At 39.3% G+C, this 8,693-nt stretch overlaps 1 protein-coding gene across 2 annotated transcripts in view; it reads left to right on the top strand.

Annotated features, from left to right (window-relative positions):
- Positions 1-1,979, top strand: part of pde1cb (phosphodiesterase 1C, calmodulin-dependent b) — a 61,182-nt gene extending 59,203 nt beyond the window's left edge. For both annotated transcript variants that reach the window (XM_081374813.1, XM_081374814.1), the window contains exon 17: positions 1-1,979. This exon is cut by the window's left edge and continues 1,037 nt beyond it. The gene's annotated coding sequence lies outside the window, so the exon portion shown is untranslated.
- The last annotated feature ends 6,714 nt before the right edge of the window (positions 1,980-8,693 follow it).

Raw genomic sequence — 8,693 nt, 5'->3', positions numbered from 1 at the left:
ATAACCATATCACTGTGCTCGCTCTGCAATACCTAGATATTTGCCGTACGTCATTTTTACTGATGTCCTGAGGTTTTTGTGACAAGCGTTTCTCTGTCCTTTGAGCAGGTAATCTAAAAAAGCAAGAAAAAAAAACATGTCCTTAACATTTCAGCCCAAAATCAAAAGAGAGCAAATAGGAAATGACATTTTGCATGATGAAAACAAACCCATTTTTAGGACCGTTGTGTTTTTTTGAGGGCCTTTTAACATGATTTTCATGGCAATATAAGCACATTTTCCTCATTTCTTCTCATGAACATATCCAGACGTTTTACTTTTGAGTTTTTGTAATTCATGTTTATCTTGAAGACGCTCTAACAAATACACTACCATGCAAAAAAAAAAAAAAGAAAAAGATTTTTTAACGTTTTGAAACATGTTCACCAAGGCTGCACTTATTTGATCAAAAATAGGCCTACAGTAAAACTGTAATATAGTGAAATATTATTACAATTTAAAATAACTCTTTTCTATTTTCATATTTTTTAGAATGTAATTTATTCCTGCTATGGAAAAGCTGAATTTTCAGCATCATTCAGTCACATGATCCATCAGAAATCATTCTAAAGGCATTATATTTATCATCCTTGGTGTGAACGGGCCTTAATATGTTTTTCTGATTATTATCAATGTTGAAAATGGTTGCTTAATATTTTGTGGAAACCGTGATACAATTTTTTTTCAGGACTCTTGGATGAACAGAGAGTTCAAAACAACAGCATTTATTTGAAATAACAAATCTTTTGTAACATTATAAATGTTATTTTTGATCAATTTAATGCATCCTTGCTGAATAAAAGTACTATTTTATTTTTTAAAATATCTCATTAACCCTAAACTTTCACATGGTAGTGTTGGCCTATCATTATTGTATAAATACTTTTGCAATTTAAATAATATATCATTGTTGTTTTTAATATTCCAGTAATAATGAAATTTGGTGTTTTTATTTTATTTTTGCTTTAAGGCAATCTGAATTAGTTAACATAATTGACATAAACATAAAATAAGCATTTTTATTATTCAAAAATAACTGCTGAAATATTTGTTTTTAATTCAATATAATTTATTTGACTTTTGGTTTTCAGGGTTAAATGTGACTTGGACATGTGATTGACAGGTTTTGTGAAGTTCATTCATTATGAAGTTCAGCATTCAGGAACTGCTTTGTTAATTGGAACATTTAACTGTGTCATTTTCTCCTATTTGTTTCATCTGTTGTTGTAAATATGGTTTCTCTGACCTGAGACAGGATAAACGCGTACATTCACAGCGACTCTGGCATGTTCTGAGGGTGTGATGTGAGAAAAGTTGAACTTCTGAATTATTGTTTTTATTTATACAAAGCCTGTAAAACGATTCTTCCTTACTGCATCTAATTTATGTATATTATTTACCGAGTTATTGGTGTAAAAGTTTGTTTTTCTCTTTTCCCAATATCTTTACTCAGCAGAATGAATATCATTGTTATTTGCCCTGACAAAATGAGAGCAGGTAATGGATATGAATTTCCTGAAATGAAGCAAATTACCACTTTATTACATGGGTTACATGATTCAGTTTGCCTTCTTGTGGTTTACTGCAAATCTTCCTGTAGATTCAGACTATTACTAGTTTTGGTTTCAGATCATGGGGCAGATGAATGTGATGGCATGTGCTAAGATTATGCTAGTGTGTGTGTGTGTGTGTGTGTGTGTGTGTGTGTGTGTGTGTGTGTGTGTGTGTGTGTGTGTGTGTGTGTGTGTGTGTGTGTGTGTGTGTGTGTGTGTGTGTGTGCGTGTGTGTGAGCGAGCTGATCATGTCCAATTTGTAAAAGTTGACACTGTGATCTTTAGTGTCTATCCGTCTCCATGATGTCTGTTTTTGAGCAGGACGCAGAGAAAGAGAAAAACATCTGTGTCTGCACATGCGTGATTCACAATAAACATCAACTTAAAGGGCTCAGAACAAACGTGCTGCTGTTTTTGGGACTAAAGTGTGTGTGTGATTGACGAGTTAAAGGTATAGTCCACCCATAAATAAAATTAATTATCATTTATTCACCCTCATTTAGTTTCCAAACCCATATGACTCTTTTTTTTGCGAATCACAAAAGGCAAGATATTCAGTGAACAACTTTATTTTGGTATAGTTTATTTTGGGGCTTCAAATATGGTTGTGGACTTTGAGGGACCTTGAAGTCAAAAATGTTCAGATCCACTGCTGTAGAATTCAGAAACCCTTGTTATTAGCGACACCGGTGGCCGTTAAGTGAACTGCAGCCAGCAAATTCTTGTGCTTGCACTCACAACTCGCATTTAGATGAATATGTAAATGTGCAGCGCTTTCATCTCAATAGCAAAAAAACAACAACAGTGCATCAGTGAGAAAACCACAGTTAAGAGCATCTGATCATCATAGTGATGTGGATATGTTTGCACGGGCTTTGCAATTCACCGGCATCATGTCACAGACGAGGTGATTAAAGTTACATAGTTATGATACTTTAATTCTAAAGTATATTTGAGACTAGAGATATCGATCTGGCTTTGTTTAACTATACATTGAATTAATCTATTTTCTTTGCATGACACATTGACTTAACAATACAGAATGGCTCTTTCGGCATTATCCTGAACAACATTGTATAAGCATTCGTTCCCTTTTGAGTGAACTTGCGGTGCGTCGATGATGCTTTGAGAACTTCTCTGCGTGATTGCGTTTGAAGTACGTGTGTCAAGTACAAGTCCGATGGCGAGACGGAACGTCATGGGCGGGTGACGTCACGACCAGGAAAGTATAAAATCACATCCGGAAAAAAACGGAGTTAGCTTCTGTGGCTCAGCAAGTGCTCTGTGTCATATACACCTCAGTATACTGTGCCCACGCCACTTCATTGCCCTCAGGAGGCTGTTCTGCCAACCCCGCCACCCTCTGTGTCTCGGGGCGCAACGGTGTCCAGCGAGCTCATGACTCAAGAAGACATTGCGTCAGACTTACTCCCTCTGAGGAGGGTCAAAGAAAAGTCAAATCAGTTGCTTTCTGCATTCTGCATCCGCGTCCACTATGCAAACTGGCGCAACAGATCCTCCTGTGATCCGTAGGGAAGATGCTCTCCCTGAGAGCAGTGTATATCCCGGGTACAAAATATAGGAGCAGACATCCTGTCGAGACAGCGGCTGAGGCCAGGGGAATGGAGACTTCACCCCGAGGTGGTGAAGCATATATGGGAGGTTTACGGCGAAGCGGAAGTGGATCTGTTTGCGTCTCAGGATACGACACACTGTCCACTTTGGTTCTCCTCACACATCCAGCCTCCCTGCGGATGCTATATGCCGCAGACATGTCCGAGGCTACGGCTGTACGCTTTTTCCCGATTGCTCTGCTCCCAGGAGTTCTGGTGAAGGGCCGCCGGGACAGAGTGAGTCTACTGCTAGTAGCGCCTTACTGGCCGAGCCGAATGTAGTTCTCGGACCTGGTGTCCCTCCTCAACGGCTCTCCCTTGGAGATTCAGGTCAGGAGGGATCTTCTGTCTCCCTCTCGCCACTGGACTAGTTGACACACGTGCTTTCAGACGCAATCACACAGAAGCGTTCCCAAAGTGTCATCGACGCAGCGTCTCATTCCCTTCTGAGGGAACTATGGTTACAGTCGTAACCTGGGACATTTTTATGTCATTGAACAGAAGAAATGCTCTCATGAGCACGCATAAACGTCACTTACTTTTGATTTTTGAGTCCTTTACAGAAAAATAAGTTTACTGGCTTTCATAGACAACCTGGTCTTGTTTTTTTAAGTTTCATTACAAGCTGTTTACACATTGGCAATACAAAAAGCAATTAATACATGAAAGTTCTTACATATAGCCCCTTTAAATACAGTACATATGGACTAATTGATGTATTTACTCTATGGTTTTTGTTTTTTGGCTAAATGGTTTTGTCATTTTTGTGTCTTGACAGCCATTGTCACTAAATACTTTTCTGTATAGACAAGAGAAGCATGTGCCTTCTGCTAAATCTCCTCTGTGTGTGTTAAACAGAGGTAACAAAGTCATATCAGGTGACGCATTTTAATTTTGGGGTGAACAAAAGTGATACTATTGTGTCAATAGGTGAGGATTACAACAAATGTGCCACTAGGTGTCACTGTTATTATGTGGGAACTGATTTATATGGACAATATCCAGTCACTTGCATGTCACCATGCTTTACTGAAGAACTGGAAAGTGTTTGCATGTAGTAGTGCACAAACCTGTGCAGAAGGCCAGAAGCACCTTTCTCACTAATATACAATCCCAAATACTGTGAGCATTCAGACACGTAGAAATCTATTTGCTTTAGATTCGGTTTGACTATCTACTGTTTAATCATTTGAAACCAAAAACAAACTTTTTTGTCATTTTGTATTTAATGGAATGACATTTGATAATGACATTATCAAAACCGCTTTAGGAAGATGGAAATACTTTGTCAATGCAAAATAATACCGTAAAAATAATTGGAATGTTCAATAATTAATGTTTTAATAATTAATATATATATATATATATATATATATATACATATATATATCACCTATCTAAAATATATAATTAATAATAATGATAAAAATAAAAATAAATAATTTCATATAGTTTATTTTCTTATATTTAAAATAATAACAATAATGATTCAAATTTTTCTATTATATTGCTCAATGATTATTTAAAAAAAAAAACGAAATTTATCTAATTAACTAATTAAATCAAATGAAAGAAATTAAAACAACGTGTCAAATTTAATGTATGGCTTTGTTTTATTTTTATTTTAAATCAAACATTCCCATATTTTAAGTGTGATCTGAATATACAACCAGTTTTTGGGATCACAGTATATTTATTGATGAAACGGAATTGTTTAACTGGTTCCTTCCCTGCGCTGCACTCCTGTCCTCATTATACAGCATCTGTCAACAGAAACATGAGACATAATGTCCTCACGTAAGTGTACAGGTGCTTCTTATGCACTTATCAAGTTCTTTAAGACTCGAGTTCATCGAGTATGTTGAGTTTATGAGAGGTTTTGTAGCAGTCCTGGGCCTGCCTGACAGAAGAAGAAAAAATAACAGATTAAACCCAGACTCAACAACATAACACCTTGGTTACACCGTATTCAATTTTCACACAGCAAACATGTTGAAGTGAAAATGATCATCAGGGCATCTAAGCAGATGTGTGTGTGTCTGCATACATCTCTGTTGAAGGGTCCCCATCCACCTCTATATTATGAATATAGCCTATATTTGTTTGCATGATAAATGGTGTATAGTGCATTCATGATGTTGTTACCCAAGTCTTGTGTTATCATACATATTACACGTTACAGGGATGTGTAGCCTATAGCCTATGTTCATTAAACCACATCCATATACACATGTGCAGATTAACACAACTATTCTCTCTTATTTAAGAATGAACAGATTTTGCTGAGCATATTGTGAGCCGAAAGTGGGATCTCAGTTTAGACCTTTGGTGTTTCACAGTCTCTGTATAGTTTATTAAAGGTCATTGCATCGAAAGAGACTTTTCAAAGAGGAATATTGTAATTAAGATGGAGTCGCTGTAGCAACAGGCCATATGCTGTGTTATCTGAAGAATATTGCAGGAAGGGAGGGTGTTGGAGTATGTGTTGCCCGGAAGGTTTGAGTGATGCGTGTTATTTTTTGTGTGCATTAAATCACATTTATCAATTAAATGAATAGTAAATGCAAATATTTTGTTGTGAGATTGGAAACGATTTATTTGGGAATTAATTCAAAAGGCAAATCTCTGGATTCAGAACAACTGCATCTGCTGCCTTCTATCAGTTACCACAGACAACAATTTTTATTTTTATTTTTTCATAGTGGAACTACAGAGAACAGAGGAACAAAATCAATTCTTCACAGAACCAACAATATATATAGTGCTCAATGCCAGATTTATTAGAAAGCTAGACCAGGAAACGAATCTTAAATGCAAACCTTTGAATGGTAGTGTATCACGGTTTTAACAAAAATATTAAGCATCACAACTGTTTTCAAAATGGAAAATAATGTATGTGTAACATAGCTCAAAGTGAATGAAAACATCATGCAAAGTTTTAAATCTGAAAGTGCACCGTATATAAAGTTATTGTCTTTCTAAACTAAGAGTTGACTCTGAGTCAATGAAATGTTTTTCAAAGGAGTCATAAGCCGTTTCGTTGTGATGAAAGACGAAACATTAGCATATTGCCCGCCCACTGCACGCGGACATCAGGGAAAACTTGAACCTTAAACCAACAGTTGATTCCTGTGGATACTGGACAGCATCATGTTGAGAAGAAGCTGTGCTCTACAATGTGAGTAAAACCATTTTTTTTCCCCACTGCCAAAGGACGAGCATGTGAAGAATCAGTGGTTAAAATTCGTTACCATGATATCACAGCAGTATAATTCTAAACTTTTGCTGTGTTCCCTTTATTTCACTGACGACTGCTTCTCAAATCTCAGAGTTCAATGCAGGATTCGCAAACTGCTTGCTCTTGAAATATGGTGTTCAAAATACTAGAGTTTTATATTGTGTAGATCTCCAGCTAACTGGCTAACTCCGTTATCACTGTCTTCAATATTTCTGCTAATCAGTTTGTGGGCCACTATTACCTTTAAGTGTATCTATTAATGCAGATTGTCTGTCGTTCTCACTACTTTGAGTAAAGATTAAGCATGGTGCAAGATTTTTTTTACCAGCGTTTATGTTACACCAGTCATTCACATCAGTCATTCACGTTAGAGCTTGGCTAATGTATACATTGCATACATGCACTGTAATTGATAGTTTCCACGTGTTCACCACAGTATATTACAAAATACTCTGTAAATAAATTAGCACAAGTAAAATAATCGGTTTGTTGATGGACATGCACTTGTTAATGCTGATGGTGAGGAATTCCAGTTGCAACACCTCATAATGTAACTTACGTCAAACTGAGTAGTGTCCTGCTCGAGTCCTTGCGATGGAGATTCAGGTTGAATAACATCTCGGTTACTAACGTAACCTCGGTTCCCTGAGATGAGGGAACGAGTATTGCTTAAGGCTAGCTTACGCTATGGGAAAACTCCTTTTCTCGAGAATATTGAAGCCAAATTTTTAAAACGCAGTGCAGCTGCGCAGCAGATACAGATGAGCAACTAGCGCGGTCATTGGCTGTGCTGCGGCAACTTAACGAACCTATGTTGAGGCGGCTCAGACGCGCACACCAATCAGGCCACTTCGCCCTGGCACGTCAGAGCCCGCCAGAATGGGCATGGCTTATGTCTTTATAAGAATCCATTCTCAGTCAAGGAATTCAGGTTTAATCGACTGAAGCGATCCTCTGAAAAAAACACAGTAGCACGGCGGGTTACGCAATACTCGTTCCCTCATCTCAGGGAACCGAGGTTAAGTTAGTAACCGAGACGTTCCCTTTCGAGAGGTCTCTCGTATTGCGTAAGGCTAGCTTACGCTATGGGAACCCCCTTCAAAACGCTGTGCGTGCTTAAACTTCAATCCATACTATAGCCCAAGGCAAGATGCCTGAGGCCCATAGAAGAGTAAAGTTATGAACTAATTGAAGCCAGTCCCCTGACGAGCTTCGCATAGGGAACCAAGGATTGGACCTATAACAGGGCACTCACTCACTCACTTATAATGTATGTATACGGTAAGAACCGTAGTTCGAGTTCAGCCAGGACCAGACATGTATCGAGCCCTATGGCTTAGGGGGTTTGTGCTTCTTGGTTATAAAACCTCATAAATGTGGACGGTGAGGCCCAGCCGGCCGCCGCACAGATATCTTCAATAGGTATTGCACTTGACCAAGCTCATGACGAGGCCATACCTCTCGTGGAATGAGCTCTGACGCCTAAGGGGCAATGAAGGCAGAATGATAGCGTCCACTATCCAGCGCGATAATCTCTGCTTTGTGATGGCGAGCCCTTTGGTGCGGCCGCCAAAGCATACAAAGAGCTGTTCCGACTGTCTGAATGAGGCAGAACGCTCCAGATAAACTCTGAGAGCCCTGATGGGACAGAGTAAATTCGCATCTCTTTCGTCCTCTGGCGAGGGAAGAGCTGCTAGCGAAATAACCTGTGCTCTGATCGGAGTCGAGAGTACTTTAGGAACATAACCATGCCTTGGCTTAAGGACGACTCCGAAGTTGTTAGGCCCAAAGGCAGGAAGCACTTACAAGGCAGGATAGTGCTTGTAAATCGCCCACTCTCTTGACTGAAGCGAGTGCCAGTAAGAGAGCAGTTTTGAGCGAAAGATGCTTCATGTCCGCAGACTCAAGCGACTCGAATGGGGCACCCTTCATTGCTTCCATGACCATGGAGAGGTCCCAGATAGGCACAGAGGGGGGTCCGGAGGGTTTAGCCTCCTTGTCCTTTCAAGGAAGCGCACAACAAGGTTGTTTCTTCCTAGTGATTGTCCGGCCACAAGAGCGTGAGATGCTGTTATGGCCGCCACATACACTTTGAGCATGGAGGGGGTGCGACCCGCGTCCAAGAGCTGTTGCAAGAAAGCGAGTACACTTGATACTTCGCACAAGTAGGGGTGCTGCGCACAAGCCAGAGAATTCCACCCATTTATGAGCGTAGAGGTGCCTAGTCCAAGGCGCTCTTGCTTCAGTGGT

Source organism: Scardinius erythrophthalmus (genome assembly GCF_964197995.2).
Source record: "Scardinius erythrophthalmus genome assembly, chromosome: 9".
Lineage (NCBI taxonomy): Eukaryota > Metazoa > Chordata > Actinopteri > Cypriniformes > Leuciscidae > Scardinius > Scardinius erythrophthalmus.
The sequence above is the reverse complement of the archived record's forward strand: the minus strand, read 5'-3'. Positions and strand labels throughout refer to the sequence as shown.